Below are 19,071 nucleotides of genomic sequence, written 5' to 3'. Positions count from 1 at the left end.
AAAGATCACACGATACAAATGTTATAAACGAAGTTACAGTTCAGTGAGTAAAATAAGTATTTGATCCCCTACCAACAGTAATTCTGGCTCCTACAGACTGGCTACATTATGTGCTCATGTGGTACACAGATTAGTCCTGTCAATTTAGTAAGGTGCTCCTAATGACAACTCGTTTATAAAAGACACCTGTCCACATAATCTCTTTCTTCTAGTCAAACCTCACAATCATGGGCAAGACCAAAGAGCTGTCAAAGGACATCAGGGACAAGATTGCAGACCCGCACAAGGCTGGAATGGGCTACAAGACCATCAGCAAGAAGCTTGGTGAGAAGAAAACTGTTGGAGTGATTATTTGCAAATGAAAGAAATACAAAATAACCACCAATCGCCTTCAGTCTGGAGCTCCATGCAAGAGTTTGCCTCATGTGGTAAGAATGATCAGTGAGGGATCAGCCGAGAATTACACGGGAGGAGCTTGTGAATGATCTCAAGGCAGTTGGGACCACAGTCACCAAACCATTGGTAATACAATACACCCCTATGGTTTGAAATTCTGTAGCACCCACAAGGTCCCCCTCCTCAAGAAGGCACATGTACAGGCCCATCTTAAGTTTGCCAGTGAATATCTAAATGATTCAGAGAAGGATTGGGAGAAAGTGTTGTCAGATGAGACCAAATTTGAGCTCTTTGGCATTAACTCAACTCGCCGTGTTTGGAGGAAGAAAAATGCTGACTATGACCCTACAAACACCATCCCTACAGTCAAGCATGGAGGGGGAAACATTATGCTTTGGGGCTGTTTCTCTGCTAAAGGTACAGGCCAACTTTGCCGCATTGAGGGGCCAATGGACAGGGCCATGTATTGTAAAATCTTGGATGAGAACCTTCTTCCTTCAGCCAAAACACAGAAGATGGGTCTTCCAGCATGACAATGGGCCAAAACATACCGCTAAGGCAACAAAGGAGTGGTTTAAGAAGAAGGACATTAAGGTCATGGAGTGGCCTAGCCAGTAACCAGACCTTAATCCTATAGAAAATTTATGGAGGGAGCTGAAACTTTGAGTTGCCAAGTGACAGCCAAGAATCCTTAAGGATATAGAGAAGATCTGTACAGAAAAGTGGACCAAAATCCCTCCTGAGATGTGTGCAAACCTGGTAATCAACTACCAGAAACGTCTTACCTCTGTGCTTGCCAACAAGGGTTTCTCCACCAAGTACTAAGTCATGTTTTGCTTGGGGATCAAATACTTATTTTACTCACTGAATGGCAACTAAATTTATGACATTTGTATCATGTGTTTTTTTCTGGAATTTTGGTTGATATTCTGTCTCTCTGACCCCTTTCACACATGCAGAACGTTTATCCATTTTTCATCCATCCGTTGACGGATGAAAAATGGACATCAATGTATCTCAATATAAAAACAAGTGTTAATGAATGATTATCCAATTAACATCCGTTTACATCTGCTTCCGTCAACATATGTTTTTTGGAACAAATCAAAGCCCGATTTTTCTTCTTCTTTTATAAAAATAAAAATAAAAAGATGAGAAACAGATGACAAACTGATGTAAAGTCATATATATTTTCTTTGAAAAAAAGCGACTAAGCTCATCAAACGTACGGTCCGCATGTGTGAAAGGGCCTATCATTTAAAATACACCTATGATAAAAATTATAGACCCTTCATTTCTTTGTCAGTGGGCAAACTTACAAAATCTGCAGGGGATCAAATAATTATTTTCCCCACTGTATATATAACAAGCAAAGATAAAGGAGCTTCATTGGGATAGTACTCCACTTTAATTTACACATCATGGATCCACAGAGGAGTGTGGACATTTCACATCAACATTCACAGACCAGTTCTCACATGTCATGCTCCAGATATTCATTGCATTCCAGCAGATTATCAATCAGTTCTGCAGGCCTCAGAGCAAGAGCAAAGGCAGAAGCAGCGTTCTGTCTCTGGGACAGATAGCTAAACCTTCTTATCCCAATAACTTCAGATACCATATTTCTTTGATCTCAGTTTTATTAGAACAAGCCAGGTGAAGCTACAAAATAACAGAAATAGACCTCAATAAGTATAATATTGCATACAGTACAGCATACACTGCATAAACAACGATATACAGTACAAGATGAGATAATAAAAAACTTACTTTTTAAGTTCTCTAATGATGATGATAGATTGAGAAAGACATGTCTTGCTTCCTACAATGTGTTGAAAAGAATGGTGGCTGGTTCACTTCCTGTTAAGATTCTACCCAGAATTCTCTGCTTGCTGACAACTTCCTTAAAGCGGGGTTCCACCCAAATTTTGAACAATATCTGTATGTATTCTCTTCCTTGCCTAGATGCTGACATGCCGTTTAAAAAAATTTAAATCGCCGTAATTACCTTTTATTTTTCTATTCTTCTTTGCACTTCCTGGTTCTCCTCCCGTGGGAGTAGACGTGTTTCTAGCCTCTCCCAGACTCTTGGGAGCTAGTCTCAGGCTTCCCAGGATGCCACTGAGCATGTGCGGGAATGAGCGGTGAATGCTGGGAGCACAGCATTCACCACATCCAGGAAATAAATGCTTGTGGGCTTCAAATGCCCACAGTGAAGATGGAAACCGCCTGCAGTGAATAATATAAGTTATTCTTTCCGACGAAATCTGACACAGGCGGACATATTACACACAATATGTGAGTATGTAATGCTGAGAAGAAAAGTTTGTGAATGAACTCAAAAAAAAAAAAAAACGATAGATAGATGGACCCCCGCTTTAATTACACATACAATAAAACAAATAAACAGAACTGCAGCAATACAAAAAGGAACGCTAGATGGAGCCTGTACACCACATATGATTGTCTTAAAGCGGGGGTCCACCCACACCGCCAAAAAAAAAAATATTAAAAGCCAGCAGCTACAAATACTGCAGCTGCTGACTTTTAATACATGGCCACTTACCTGTCCCAGGGTCCAGCGATGTCGGCAGGCGATGCCAAGAACCTGCTCGGTTCTCAGCAGCTGCCGCCGCCATCCTAGGTGAGGGAATCAGGAAGTTAAGCGTTGCGGCTGCACTTCCCGGTTCCCTACTGCGCATGCGTGAGTGGCGCTGCGCATCGTAAGTGGTCCCTGCTCTCTCCTGGGAGCTGTGTGTTTCCCAGGAGACAGCGCGGAGGGACAGGAAGAGGCATAGACTCCCATGGGAGTCTATGCCGGGAGTGGGTGCAAATACCTGTCTTAGACAGGTATCTGCACCCCCCTCCCCCCTGAAAGGTGCCAAATGTGACACCGGAGGGGGGGAGGGTTCCGAAAAGCGGAAGTTCCATTTTTGTGTGGAACTCCGCTTTAAGTAAATTACACATTTTGCATGTAAATTTAACAACACGGGTACAAATAAGGTACCGATAATCAGCAAGACATCTGGTGGACAGAACAAGCAGTGCGGGCAGAGTTCTCATATGCTCAAAAAGAAACAGGCTTGATGAGGTAGAAAGCAGAGCTAGAACTCGTATGCATGTGCTGCAGATTCAGAGGATGGCAGCATCAGCAGAAGCTGTGGAATATGAAACTGCAGTTGGTTCAGAAGGAGATCTGCTCCAGGACCTTGTGGAAATAGGAATTCACAATTCAGTACAAAGGACTCTGAAATATGTACAGAAGCATGCTCCAGACCAAGCTAAGACAGAGTATTCTTCTATCAAGCCTATCTCCAACACAATTCCACAGTTTCCTGACTTAAAGAGGAGGGCCCATCAAAAAAAAAAAATTAAAAGTCAGCAGCTACAAATACTGCAGCTGCTGACTTTTAATTGGACACTTACCTGTACCAGGGTCCAGCGATGCGGGGGATCGAAGCCCCGCTCGTCTCCCTCTCCGTTCAGCGGCGCCGGCATTGCAACTGTGGGCGCCGGGCTGTGGCTTCACAGCCTGGCACCCACTGCGCAAGCGGCGCCGCGCGCCGTGATTGGCCGCTCAGTCACCTGGGACCTGTAATGGGTCCCAGATGATTGACAGGAGGGGGAAGTGATGTCACTAGCCCAGGCACTGGAAGAGGCAGACTACGAGGGACCCCCTAGCAACAGGCATTTAGAGGTAAGTAAAAAAAAAAAAATATCCAAATATTTTTTTAAATTTTTTTTCACTTTAACATACCGACAGCCCTCTCCAGATATGCCTGGACTGCTCCCTACTCTTCACATTAACTCTGAAAATGTCAAAGGGCCAAGTGTACATATTCAAGTAAGCAAAGATGATGTTAACTCTCAGCATCCATTACGTGACCTGGGTTATCATATGTCCTCCTTCAGAAATGGCCTTTTAAGATCCTCAGAGATGACTGATCTAGCAAAGCACTTAATTCTTTGAGAATTAGTGAGCACAAGGCTGCTAACATTTGATTATCGCCCCATGCACCGGACTCTATGCAGTTGCCGGGGTTGTGTCCAAACATCAGTTTGTGAAAATAAACAGCAAATCCTCAAACTCTGCAATTCATGATGGTTTAGCCACTTACGGACCGCCCCCGCCGTTGTTATACGTCGGCAGTTTGAAGAGGAACATCGTTGTTATGGTAGCAGCTAGCTTCCATAACCCCGTTATCCTCGTCTTCAGCGGGCGGTCCACTTTCAGATAAAGGTTGTCTCTGCGCCCCCCTCCCGCCGTTCTCCGGTCGTCTCCGCCGCTTACAGGAGCCGTCGTTAGCGGCGGAGATGATCGTGCCTGCTCTCCTCTGAGCCTGGATGCCGAGTGAGGGGAAGATGGCCCCCACTTGGCTCCATAGCATTGGAGGGCGAAGCGACGTCAAACGTCACTTCCGCCCCAATGCTCCTAAAGGAGAATTTTTTTAATTTTCAAATGACTTTTTTTTGTTGTTTTTATTGCATTTTAGTGTAAATATGAGATCTGAGGTCTTTTTGACCCCAGATCTCATATTTAAGAGGTCCTGTCATGCTTTTTTTTCTATTACAAGGGATGTTTACATTCCTTGTAATAGGAATAAAAGTGACCCAAAACATTTTTTTTAAAAAGGACAGTATCAAAATAAAAAATAAAAAGTAAAATAAATAATAATAAAAAAAAATGTAAGCGCCCTATTCCGCCAGGCTCGCACGCAGAAGGGAACGCATACGTAAGTCGTGTCCGCCCATGAAAACGGTGTTCAAACCACACATGTGAGGTATCACCCAATCTTTACACAGAGAGAGCAACAATTCTAGCCCTAGACCTCCTCTGTAACTCAAAACTGGTAACCTGTAGACATTTTTAATTGTCGCCTATGGAGATTTTCAAGGGTAAAACTTTGAATAGAAAGGGTTGCCTCGATCAGTTAGATCTAGAGGTAGGGGCGGGTACCATCATCCTTTGGAGTGAACTATTGGAGAAAAACACCTGGGGCTGCTCCAAGCATGCCCCTGGTTTAGAAAGGAATTAGGACTATCACCCTACCCATCGATAGAGCAGGGGATTGTAATACAATGAACAATTTATTTAAGAAAAAGACATGATTAAAATCAATTGTACATAAATTGATAAACAGTTAATGACAACTGTACACGGTAAATACAAATGGTTCCAAAGGAACAGGTGAACCCCATTGGTAGTAAGGGGAGCTGAGATATATGTCTTGATGTGGTCCTCTACATGTTTTGCGACTGTAGTCGCTTCCTCAGGAGGAGTCAATTACACCTATCTATAACGTAAGTACATTCTCATAGTTACATATTTAATGACAAAAAAATAAACAAAACTATATACAGTAGAACACAGATATTATGAATGTTGAGGTTCCTATTTGTTTGTGTGTTGCTTACCAATGGGGACCAGTGGAGCACAAAGCAGCACCCCCCCCCTTCCCTCCCTCCCCCATACTTCCAGAAACACATTTATGAGGTTAGGCACTAATGTTGATCGAGAAGGCCTGGCTTGCAATCTCCGCTCTAATTCTATCAGGTTGAGGTAAAAAAAAAAAGAATCTGACAGAGAGTACCATCAATAGGTGTGCCACATCCCAATAAATCGTGGAAAAGAAGGGAATACCCCTATAGTGGGACTTTATAAGCACTACCACATGTAAGAAAATCTAAGTAAATCTAGAAAATTTTATTCAAAAGAACAACACAAAACATGAAATATACATATAATATTGGGACACAAATGTACATGAATGTGGATATATTAAAAAAACGTCAATGAAGAGTCATATAGTTTCCCTGAACCAGACGGGTTTCGGAAAATCTTTCCTTCATCAGGGTTCACAGAGAGAAATTTACATCTGGAGAATTACAGAATACAAAACAATTAATGGTCAACATTGTCATCACCCAAATATTCCTGAAATATTATCACAGATGCAATACACTTACATTATATTCATTGACACTGCACATAAATATCCACATGATTAAAAGAAAGGGAATTCCATGACCCCACGCCTGGCTCAACGGACGCACCATCCAACAGCTGACCATAGAACACTATGCTTGGCTAAAGAATCCCAAATGGTATTGACACCCCATCCCAGGATAGGGTAGGGCGGCTGTGTGCGTACTGGGGTCCAAAAAGTGAGGAACCTGGAATCAAAGGCACATGAATGAATAGGCTAAGCTATCAGGTTGAGGTCAGAACTCCTCCACCCCAAAACTCGCTCATCCATGTCTTTATAGACCTTACTTTGTGCACTGGTCCAAATCATTTGGTCAAAGGGGGATTATGGTGTGGGGTCGTTTTCAGGGGTTGGGCTTGGCCCCTTAGTTCCAGTGAAGGGAACTCTTAAGGCGTCAGCATACCAAAACATTTTGGACAATTTCATGCTCCCAACCTTGTGGGAACAGTTTGGGGATGGCCCCTTCCTGTTCCAACATGACTGCGCACCAGTGCACAAAGCAAGGTCCATAAAGACATGGATGAGCGAGTTTGCGGTGGAGCTAAGAGGCCAGGCCCAACCCCTGAAAAACAACCCCACACCATAATCCCCCCTCCACCAAATGATTTAAAGGAGTGGCCCAATACTTTTGGCAATATAGTGTGGATGAGCGAGTTTGGGGTGGAGGAACTTGACTGGCCTGACCTCAACCCGATAGAACAACTTTGGGGTCAATTAGAGCAGAGACTGCAAGCCAGGCCTTCTCGACCAACATCAGTGCCTGACCTCACAAATGCTCTTCTGGAAGAATGGTCAAACATTCCCATAGACACACTCCTAAACCTTGTGGACAGCCTTCCCAGAAGAGTTGAAGCTGTTACAGCTGCAAAGGGTGTGGCTGCACTACTGCTGATCTCCTGAGCTCCAGAGAGGCCTACTGATCCAGGGAGCTTGATTACTCCCTATACCCAGAGTTGATGCAGGAATCTGGGGTGGACCCCGGGGAGGATCCCCCGGATGGCCAGAGTACCTGTCCTCCCATACCAGTGTTTGAGGACCTGGGAAATGGCCCAGCTAAAGGTGAAAGTCTGTCAGCCTACAGAAAGAAGGTTTGTGCTAGGATTGCGAGAATTGCCAAGGAGGAGGAAGTACTGGCGAAGTTGAAGTTAGACTTCAAACATAAAAAAATTGCAAATGACCGGCTTCACAGTTCCAAGAGAAGACAGATGCGGCCTGAGTTAATGGCTTTGGAGGCTAAAGTGGAAAAGCAGAGTCTGCTGGTGGCCGTATTGAAAGAAACCAGCGGAGCTTTCAAGGAGAAATATGGCAATGATGATCGCTTCCGTACAATGCACAGAGGGACCATAGAGTCCAGTGGAGGAGAAGCATCACCAGAGTGCGAGAAAGAAAGGTCAGTGCAAAGCAAAAAAGTTTCTTCGGGCTTGGACTGTGTTTCTGGCCAGCACCCTGAAAAATCTTTACCAAGTATCAGTATGCCTGCAGAAAGTGGAGAAAGCTCTGGCACACAGGCTGCGGGTGATCAGCAGTCAGGTGTTTTGACTGCCAGTATGCCACTGGGCCAAGGAAGTTCTGTGCCCTTGTCACCGCAGCAGGAGGCTATGGAGCAAGATGATCCATCTGAGCCTGTAAAGGGAGCAGGAATGCTTAAGTTAATCAAAGAAATGGAATCCCCTTTGCATGGTCACAAGTTTGCCGTGTCTGGATCATCAGAGGATGAAGAAGAGGATAGTGATGTCCCCCAAAAACCTTTGAAACATTGGTTGGCTGAAAAAGCCGTTTTTGTTAAAGATTTGCCTATAAAACATAATGGAGATGTAGTTCCTATACATGGTGCTGTAGAGGGCAGTGGAGAGCAAGCTCATCTCCTGGCTGAGACTCCCACCTGTGTACAGAGAGCCAGTGAGGGGTGTACAGACTCTGCTGTGAAGACTGCTGATAAAGACATCTCTGCTGTTAGTAACCCTTTAGTTACTGGTAATGAAGTAAGAATTACCAAGGGTAATGTAGATGATATTCCTGTGTCAGAAGTCTCTGTTCCATCTGTTGATAATAATGTTGTTTCTAACTTGTCTAAAGAGGGGTCTGTAACTAAAAGTGATGTGCGCGATGTTGCAAGGAGTGCAGTTATTTCCTATGCTGCAGCGGTGGCTGCACCTGTCCCAAGGGTGAGTAGGGCCAGTTATTCTGCGGTCACTAGGACTGATGTGAGTGAAGGTCAGGCCAATCTGACACCATCTGGTAGCTCCTTCAAACGCCGCAATGTGGTCCAATTGAGGTGGACTGGAGAAGGCCCCCCCCCCCAAATAGGAGAGATGTGGTGGACCGTATCCTGGGGATGGGTTTTAAAGCAGAGGAGGTTTTTGCCCTTATCAGCCCAGTTGGGTCATATGAGTATGACCTCTCCTTTGTCAAGGCGGAAGGATTAGATGTCTTTTGGGAGAGGTATGAGCAGAGGTGGAAGGAGTCCCCAAAATGGGCAGGTTTGTCACCCAAAGTAATCTCTCGCCAGCCATTATATAAGAACGTCACCATTCTAGTACGCAATGAGTCCATTCCTGCTGCGGATCTGGTGGTGTGGTTGGGGAGATATGCTGATGTCCAAGCTCCATTGAGGAAAGTTGTAGATGATAGGGGGTTTTGGACAGGAGGATGGACGGTGTTGGTAAAACTGCATGTCACGGGTAATGTTGTTAAGCACATCCCTTCGTCTGCCTTTATAGGTCGTGACAGGATTATCACTTTTTATGCAGGGCAACCAAAGTTGTGTCATCGCTGTGGTGAAAAGGGGCATTTTTCAAGCTCATGTTCTGTGCAGAAATGTTCCCTCTGTCAGGGCTCAGGGCATGTTGCAAAAGACTGCAATAGTATTCGTTGTAATCTTTGTAACAAGTTAGGTCACCCCTATAGTCTTTGCCCTGAAGCCCTCCATAATCAGCCAGAGGTGGTGGAAGAACTTCTGAGGATGGAGGAGGAGGAACATGGGGGGCAGCAAGGGGTTGGTGGAGCTGTTTCAGCTAGTCCTGAGGACCCCCCCCAGGTGTCAGTTTCCCAGCCTGAAGGTGTGATCCCTACTGTGTCTGCTCCCCAGTCTGTGCTCCCTACTGTGTCTGTGTCTACTTCTGTTGTGTGTTCTTCCCCAGTGTTTCAAGTGCCCAGTGTTCCAAAAGTAAATAAGTCATCCAGATTGGCTGAGGCTGCCAAAGGGGCAGATTCGTGCAGATCTGAGGTGGCAGCTTCATCAGGGCCTTCCCTAAGGCAGCGTAAAACCTCTAGTGGAGGTTCTAAGGTGAAGAAGGGGGAAGTTGCCACTGCTAATAATGCAGATGAGGTCTTTCAGGGTAATGTTTCAGGGGAGGAGGGAGAGTGGACCAAGGTGGGGAGAAGGAGGAATAAGGTAGTCCTGACCTCTGCCTCCTCGGTTTCATCCTTAGAGGTAGATGATCTACCGCTGGGAAACAAGTTTGGGTCCTTATCTGAGGGGGAGGAGGAGTCTTCTAATTCCGTGTCTCAGATGGAGGAAGATGAGGTAGAGTGTTCTCTAAAGAGGTCAAGGTCTCCAGTAAGGGGGGAGGGAGCTCAGGCTAAGAAACGCCTACCTCAATCATCCTGATGGCAGTTCCCACTCCGATAAAGTTGGCAACGATTAATGTTGCCAGCATAAAATCTGTAAGAGCTCGTAATATGGCCTTATTTTTGCTCAGCGAGATGGATGCTGATATTTTATTTTTGCAAGAGACCCGGCTAAATAGACTTGCCGATGTCCACCTGGCAAAGAGGGAGTGGAGGCATGGGCCCTCCTTCTGGTCTCTTGCGGCTGAGCCTTACAGCGGAGTTGCAGTACTTTTTACTGGCATGGTAACGTGTCGGCGGGTTATCGAGGTAGAGATTGGAAGGTGTATGGTCCTGGACGTCTCTGTGAAGGGGCATGATCTGCGTTTAATAAATATTTATGGACCACAGACTAGATGGGAGAGGAAATGCCTCTTTACAAAGATTAAGCCTTTCCTTTTTACATCTCGGCAAGTTGTCTTTGGAGGTGATTTTAACACCTTTAGTAGGCCCAAAGACAGGAAAGACTCCACTGACAGCCTGAGATATGATAGCGTTTTTCTTAATACGATAGCCAGGGAAGCAGGTCTGGAAGATGCGCATATTAAGCGTTGCCCAGACAGCGCGGGGTACACGTTTAGGCGAGGCAGTTGTAAGAGCAGGATAGATAGGTTTTTTTTAAAAGGGGACTCTGCCTTTTCGGCTCCTGAGTGTCGTATGGTGGAGTTTTCTGATCACCTTTTGCTGTCTGTGATTCTCAATGCTTCAGATATACCACCTAAAGGAAAGGGTATTTGGAGGATGAATTCGGCTCTGCTGGATGACGAGGAGGTAAGACAATCTTTTGAGGATTTTTTTCAGGCTCAGGTAACCATCCTGGATTTCTGCAGCAGTAAGTCGGAGTGGTGGGAGCTTGCTAAAAGCCAGATTAGTGGGTTTTTCAAAGCCATAGGAAAAAGGAAACAGCTTGGTAAGTACATTGCCTACCAGCAGCTGCGGAAAAAACTTGATCGCCTTGTCTCGAGTGGTGGAGATTCCGGGACAATCTCTGAGGTGAAACTTTTCCTTAGGAAGTATCAGTATGACCGGCACGCTTCTTTGGTTCTGGAAAGGGACTACGGGAAATATCACTCGCCCGACCCTTATCAGAACTGCAAACAAAGCGCAGCAGTTAAGACGGTTGTTGGGCTAAGGGATAGTACGGGCTCTTTGATGAAATCCAGGTCAGGGATCCTGGAGGTCTCAAGGTCTTTTTATGTGGATCTTCTGGGGGAGAAGTACCTCGATCGGGCAAAGATGTCGAGTTTTCTGGATTCTACACCAGGTCTGGGAAAAAACATTCCGCTTGCAAGTTTGACAGGGGGAATCACAGCAGAAGAGGTAGTCAAAGCTATAGATGGTCTGGCTATTAGGAAAACCCCTGGGCCAGACGGATTGACGGCTGAATTTTATAAGATTTTCAAATCCAGCTTGGTACCTTATCTTGTGGAGGTATTTAACGGCTGTCTGCAGGAGGGTTCGCTCCCTCCCTCCACGAGACAATCTGCTGTGATTCTGTTGTCAAAAGGCAAGGATCCCTCGATGATTGAGAATTGGCACCCCATTAGCCTTCTCAATGTCGATAGAAAGATTCTGGCGAAGATAATTTTCTGGCGCTTGTCGTCAGTAGCAGACAGGTTGCTTTCTCGTCAGCAGCACTGTTCTGTTCAGGGCAGAAGCACTTTTTCAGCGGTGTTAGCTGTCCGGGAGGCTCTGGAACGTTGCAGGGCTGAAGGCTGGGGAAAGTATTTGCTGGCACTGCATCAGGCGAAGGCTTTTGATCGTGTCAATCATGAGTACCTCTGGCTTCTCCTTGACAAGTATGGCCTGGAGGGTGGGTTTATTGGATGGCTTAAGACTTTATACAGAGAGGCAGAGAGCTTCATGCTTGTTAACGGTTGGGTTGGACGGCCCTTCGGGGTTGGATCGGGGGTGCGCCAGGGGTGTCCGCTGAGCCCTTTGCTATACGTGTTTGCAATCGACCCCTTCATCAGAAGGCTAGAGAGCGGACCGTTGTGCGGGGTGCCGGTGGGCATTACTGGTGAGCCACCCTTGAGGGTTGTAGCCTATGCTGATGACGTTTCTGTCTTTATCTCTGGGACAGAGGAGGCACAGGAGGTGGTTTCAGTTATAGAGCAGTATTCCGAGGCATCAGGTTCCAAGGTCAACCGTGATAAAAGTGAAGTTTTTTGGATGAGCGAGGGAGGTGAGAGCTTTGCACTTCCGGACACCTTCCCGAGGCCTCAGCAGAAAGTCAAAGTATTAGGCATCGAGTTTAGCCCTGATGATTACAGTAAGTCAAATTGGGAAGCCAGGCTGAATGATGCTGATGTCAAGGTGAAATGCTGGAAAGGGTGGCGGCTCTCCTTGAGGGAAAGGGTGGACTTGATTAAGACCTACCTGATTCCTACCTTTTTGTATGTCAGCTTTGTTTGCATCTTGCCAGAGTCTTGCTATACCAGGATTTATAGTTGTTTCTTCCAATTATTATGGGGGAACAGGCTGAATCTTGTGAAGCGGAATGTGACTTACCTATCTAGGTGGAAGGGTGGCCTAGGGATGGTCAACCCGGTTGTGTTCTTCTCTCTGATGTTTTTGAAACACAATTTAGGTAACATGCTAGCAGAGAGACCGCCTGGATGGGTAGGTATTTTCCAGATCTGGTTTAGACCTTTTCTGGGCTGTTGGGAGAGTGGCAGGCCAGTGAAAAGCCTAAGGATCAAACATGGTAAGCTCCCGGCTTATGTTGCCCTGTGCCTGAAAATTCTTAAACGGTGGCATGTGACAGCAGAGGATATCAGGTCCCTTCCTAGGAGACTCCTGGGGGAGAAGATCGTGGGTACTGTCTTTCATGCGCCACTGGCCTTAAGGGATTGCCCAGGTCATATTATGAGGGAGGGTTTACGTTTAATAAATTCTGAGCGGATTCCCTTGAAATTTAGGGACCAGGCCTGGCTCGCTTTCCACGGTAGGTTCTATGTGAGGGGGAACGTGAAGTGCCGCTCTTTGGATAATCGTGGTTGTCCAAGAGTGGAGTGTCAGGGTGAAGTGGAAACCATGGACCACTTCTTGCTTCAGTGCCCTTTCAATATAGAAGTCTATAAAAAGGTGGGGAGGGCTCTGAATATTCCTTTCCTGCCTTGCATGTCTTATGCTGAGTGGGTGTATGGAGCATTGCAGAATCGCAAGGGATTTGATTTGGACACTCTTTTTCTAGTCAGCTTAGTAGTCCGATATTACACCTGGAATGCACGGTGTCAGGTATCCCTTCGGCAGAAAGTCCTTTCTGTTCCGGTGGTGGTGTGTGAGATTCTTGGTGAGGTAGGGAAAATTCGGGGTCTCGAGAAAGACAGATGGCGGCAAAGGGTCTGGATAAAGGCGTGGAGGAATATCAGGCCTGTAGCTGCTGTTTGTTGATCTCTGGGTGTTGGGTTCTTTCCCTGTTTTCTCTCTGGACACTCCTTTAGATTTTCAAGGATAAACATAATTTTGAAGAAAGGCTACATACACATGATAATCTATGTTTCTTGGTCTGAGTGTTAATCAAGTTGAGTAATGTGTAGAATTGTTGAAGATGTCTGTGCTATTTAGTGATATATGTATATAGTATAATATAATACAGTGATATTCCTCTTGGTTGAAAAAAAAAAAACCCTTTTGTTCATATATTATAGGTTGAAGTAAGCCTTTATTATTATGTTTAGTCGTATATACAATATGTTATGCATATTTAAAAAAAAAAAAAAAAGGAAATGTATGTATGTATGTATGTATGTATATATATATGTATATATGTATAATATTTATTTTTTTATATTTTTGTATAAAAAAAAAAAGTTGGAATGTGTTTCTTGTTTGCAAGATTCTCAAATAAAAAATTGCCAACTCAATATTGAACCCTACGGACTAAGACTGGGATGCCATTAAAGTTCAAGTTCATCCCAATACTTTTGGTAATATAGTGTAGTTGTATATAAAATGCACTACTTATCTTTCAAAAAGCGTTTCTCAGCGCTAAACCTTTCATCCAATTTCTAAATTACTGCATTTGTAAATTTCAAAAGCCAGTATAAAGGAATAGTAGTGGTACTCTGCACAGTGTCCTGGAACCTGCAGGACAAGGACTCAATGGGACAGAAGCCAAAATCCTGGGACTGTCCTGCTGCAATATCTAAGACAGTTGGAAATAATGACAAGGCCATATTTGCGGTATGACAGGTTTCTCAGAGCTGCAGTTCCTCTGAGCTCCACAAGGTGGATCACACTTATACCGAGACAGGAAGTGATGTCAGATACAGACAGGAAGATATGTCAGGTATAAATAGTAGGTTCCGGGTGAGAGGTGAGTCGGGAGGAAGTAGAGAGAAGACGTTGCTGGAAGTGGCAGTAGAGGAGGTAATAAGATCTTATTTTCTATTTACACCCAGTAACCCCCCGTCATGTCCGTCCTCTTCCTCCATAGTCACTGTGATGTCTTTTATCTCCAGCAGATGATTCTACACACATATATAGTATGGAAACCTAGATTAAAGTGGAGTTCCACCCAAAAGTGGAACTTCCACTCATCGGATTCCCCCCCCCCTCCAGTGTCACAGTTGACATCCTTCACTTCTGGCATAGATAGCCGCAGAATCTGCGGTTATTTACGCCACTTCCTGTCCCCCCCCCGCTGTCTGCTGGGAAACACACGGGTCCCAGAGACAGCAGGGACCATCCGTATTGCGCTGCGCGACTCGCGCATGCGCAGTAGGGAACCGGGAAGTGAAACCGCAAGCCTTCACTTCCTGATTCCCTTACCGAAGATGGAGGCGGCAGCACCCGAGGACCGAGAGAAGGTTCGGCCTCGGGTGCCGACATCGCGGGCACCCTGGACAGGTTTTAAAAGTCAGCAGCTGCAGTATTTGTAGCTGCTGACGTTTAAAAAAAAAATTTCGGCGGAGCTCCGCTTTAACCCCTTCAGGGTCAGAACATTTCCCCGCTTACGGGGCCGGAACATTCTCTTTATTTTGGAGATGTGTTACTTTTTACACCAATCACCTTCTCACCTCATCAGTCTAAATTAACAGATTATACCACTGTTATTAGGGGGCAAGAGATGGGGGGTGGGGGTTATTTAGGGGAGATGTCTGCTTCTCACTAGGGATGAGATGAACAGTCCTGGGTTCGGTTGGATAGTTCAAATGACGTCAAATGACGGCGGGGCGGTGCAGCTCTTGTTCTGGGACAACGGCATCCCAGAATGGCCGCTCTTGTGCGCTCGGTGCTAGGACGCGGCGCGACCCCGATCTGTGTAAAGAGCCGCGTCCGCGGCTCTTTAACCATGTGATCGGCTGTGTCCAATCACAGCCGGTCACATGTAAACAAGGAAGTGCCGGTAATTGGCTCTCCTCGCCTCACACTGACAGAGTGAGGAGAGGAGAGCCGATCAGCGGCATCTGCTCACAGGGGGTCACAGGGGCACATCAGTGAAAGCGAAAAATTACTTCGTTACAAAATTTTTTTTTCAAAATTTTTGGTCTTTTTTTTGTGTGCAAAAAATAAAAAACCCAGCAGTGATTAAATACCACCAAAAGAAAGCTCTATTTGTGTGAAGAAAATGATAAAAAATTAGTTTGGGTACAGTGTAGCATGACCGCACAATTGTCATTCAAAGTGCGACAGCACTGAAAGCTGAAAAAATGGCCTGAGCAGGAAGGGGGTGTTAGTATTAGGTAGGCAAGTGGTTAAACAACATGCCTGGGGGGTGTCCTAATCCTGCCTGTGAAGGGACATCTCTGTGATGTACAGAAAGTGCTGCAGCATTTACAAAGGAATTTTTTTTTAAATTTGCAAGCAAATGACATTTTCTTGTTGGCTTAAAAAAATAAACACAGCGCAGAGACAATTCAAGCTGTCAATGAAATGTCATTTGCCAGCAATTTAAGTGTATAATTGTTTTTACACAGCAAGAGCAGGGGTCCAGTACCCCCCCCCCACCACCACCACCACCACAAAATCCCATGGGAGGGTCTTAAAGGGTAATTGTTAAAACCAGGAGTGCAGGTTTTAGGAGTGAATAATGCAGGTTTTAGGAGTGCATTATTCACAGGGTTCAGGAGTACGTTATGCACAGGGTGCAAGATCCAGGTGTATGTGATGCGCAGGGATCAGGAGTATGTTACGCACAAGGTGCAGGGTTCAGGAATACGTTTACACACAATTATGCACAGGGTGCCGAGTTTCAAGGTGCAGTTTAGGAGTGTATTTTTCACAGGGATCAGGAGTACGTTATGCACAGGGTGCAAGTTTCAGGAGTACGTGACGCTCAGGGTGCAGGGTTCAGGAGTATGTTAGATGCAGGGTTCAGGAGTGCGTTACACTCAGGGTGCAGGGTTCAGAAGTATGTTATACTCAGGGTGCAGGGTTCAGAAGTATGTTACACTCAGGGTGCAGGGTTCAGGAGTACGTGACACTCAGGGTGCAGGGTTCAGGAGTACGTTACACTCAGGGTGCAGGGTTCAGGAGTATGTTACACTCAGGGTGCAGCGTTCAGGAGTACGTGACACTCAGGGAACAGGGTTCAGGAGTACGTGACACTCAGGGTGCAGGGTTCAGGAGTACGTTACACACAAGGTGCAGGGTTCAGGAGTACCTTACACACAGGGTTCAGGAGTATGTTACACGGTGCAGGGTTCAGGAATGCCTTACAGGATGCAGGGTTCAGGAGTATGCTACGCAGAAGGGGTTCAGGAGTATGTTATGCACAGGGTGCAAGTTTCAGGAGTACGTGACACTCAGGGCGCAGGGTTCAGGAGTACGTGACACTCAGGGCGCAGGGTTCAGGAGTACGTGACACTCAGGGTGCAGGGTTCAGGAGTACGTTACACACAAGGTGCAGGGTTCAGGAGTACCTTACACACAGGGTTCAGGAGTACGTTACACGGTGCAGGGTTCAGGAATGCCTTACAGGATGCAGGGTTCAGGAGTATGCTACGCAGAAGGTAGCTGTTAGGTAATTCTAGCTGTTAGGTAATTTGGACAGGGTAAAATCCCCAAATCCTCACTAAATTTAATAGGTACGATGCCAGGCGGGTGTGGAGAGGCGACTCTTTGTACATCTTGCCGCATGTATGCGTTCCTTGATCATCAGATCGAGGGCGAATACTGCTGTGCAAAATGTAAGCACATTGTTTCCCTGGAAGCCCAGGTTCTGAATCTGGGGAAGCAACTGTCAGCACTGAGAAGTCCCTCCATACTAAATGAGAGCCAGGAACGTACACGGCAGGTGCCGGCAGGGGCCAGCACAGAGGTGGGTGGAGACAAAGAGGTGCAGGCACTAGCAAAGAGTAGATGGGTGACAGTCAGGAGGGGTAGAGGGGGAAAAGCCAGGGAGGCCGATCCAGGACTGGAGCATCCCAATAAGTACGCTACTTTGAGTGTCATTGGTGAAACCAGTCAGGGACCAGCACTGCTGGAGATGAGGGACTCTCCTAGCTGCCGGGGGAAGAACTCCTCCAGTGAGAGTGGGGGGGCAGCAAAGGGAAAGGAAAGACAGATTCTGGTGGTAGGGGACTCAATTCTTAGAAGGACAGAGAGGGCAATCTGTAACCAAGACCTGAAGCGCCGAACAGTATGTTGTCTACCGGGCGCTCGGGTTCGGCACATCACGGATCTTGTGGACAGATTACTGGGAGGGGCTGGGGAAGACCCGGCTGTCATGGTGCACGTTGGCACCAATGACAAAGTCAGAGGCAGATGGAGTGTCCTAAAGAACGATTTTAGGGACTTAGGAGCTAAATTGAGGAAAAGGACCTCCAAGGTAGTATTCTCAGGAATACTACCGGTACATCGAGCCACACCAGAAAGGAAGAGGGAGATTAGGGAAGTAAACAAGTGGCTGAAGAGCTGGTGTAGTAAGGAGGGGTTTGGGTTCCTGGAGGACTGGGCCGACTTCTCAGTTGGTAACCGGTACTATAGAAGGGACGGACTGCACCTAAATGAGGAGGGTGCAGATCTGCTGGGAAGGAAGATGGCCAAAAAGTTAGAGGGGTTTTTAAACTAGGCGATGGGGGGGAGGGTCCAGAGGCAGAGATAGCCAGCGCGGAAGATATTCCAGAGGCTAGTATTGGGGGCATTAGTGGTAGGTTAACCAAAGCACAAAAACACAAGGTGAGTATAGTAGCAAGTCCTAGTTGCAATCTCGAAACACCCAATACGAGGACAATATGCGACCGGTCTAAACTATGTGGCATGTTCACCAATGCCAGGAGCATGGCGGACAAGATGGGTGAACTAGAGATACTGTTGTACGAGGAGGATTTGGATTTTGTGGGAATTTCAGAGACCTGGTTCAACAGCTCTCATGATTGGCTGGCAAACATTCAAGGGTATACCCTATACCGCAAGGATAGAGAGGGTAAAAAAGGGGGAGGGGTATGCCTATATATCAAGAATAATGTACAAGTGAATGTGAGAGATGACATCACTGAGGGAGCTAGAGAGGAGGTGGAATCCTTATGGGTAGAGCTCCAAAGGGATAAAGCTAAGGGGAAAATAATACTGGGAGTATGCTATAGGCCCCCAAACCTGAGGGAGGAAGTGGAGACGGATCTCCTATCACAAATTGGATTAGCAGCAAGAATGGGAAGTGTTATCATAATGTGGGATTTTAATTATCCAGACATAGACTGGGCGGAGGGAACCGCACATTCATTTAAGGCTCGCCAGTTCCTTAATGTCTTGCAGGACAATTTTATGGGTCAGATGGTAGACGCACCAACTAGAAATAAAACATTACTGGACCTACTGATTACCAACAATACAGACCTGATCACGGATGTGGAAATGCGGGGCAATTTAGGTAACAGTGATCACAGGTCAATTAGTTTCAGTATAAATCACACAAATAGGAAACATAAAGGGAATACAAAGACACTGAATTTCAAAAGAGCCAACTTCCCTAAACTACAAACCTTGCTAAAAGGCATAAACTGGGATAAAATATTAGAAACAAAGAATACGGAGGAGAGATGGGTTTGCTTTAAGAGCATATTAAATAAGGGCATTAGCCAATGTATCCCATTGGGTAATAAATTTAAAAGAGCGAACAAAAGTCCTGGAT

The 19,071-nt window shown here is 45.9% G+C and overlaps 1 protein-coding gene across 1 annotated transcript in view; it reads left to right on the top strand.

Annotated features, from left to right (window-relative positions):
- Positions 1-14,170: 14,170 nt before the first annotated feature.
- LOC141121568 (uncharacterized) overlaps positions 14,171-19,071 on the top strand; it is an 84,270-nt gene continuing 79,369 nt past the window's right edge. The window contains exon 1 of the mRNA XM_073611202.1: positions 14,171-14,366. The gene's annotated coding sequence lies outside the window, so the exon portion shown is untranslated. The remainder of the gene's footprint in view (positions 14,367-19,071) is intronic.

Source organism: Aquarana catesbeiana, unplaced genomic scaffold (genome assembly GCF_042186555.1).
Source record: "Aquarana catesbeiana isolate 2022-GZ unplaced genomic scaffold, ASM4218655v1 unanchor225, whole genome shotgun sequence".
Classification (NCBI taxonomy): Eukaryota; Metazoa; Chordata; class Amphibia; order Anura; family Ranidae; genus Aquarana; species Aquarana catesbeiana.
The sequence above is the reverse complement of the archived record's forward strand: the minus strand, read 5'-3'. Positions and strand labels throughout refer to the sequence as shown.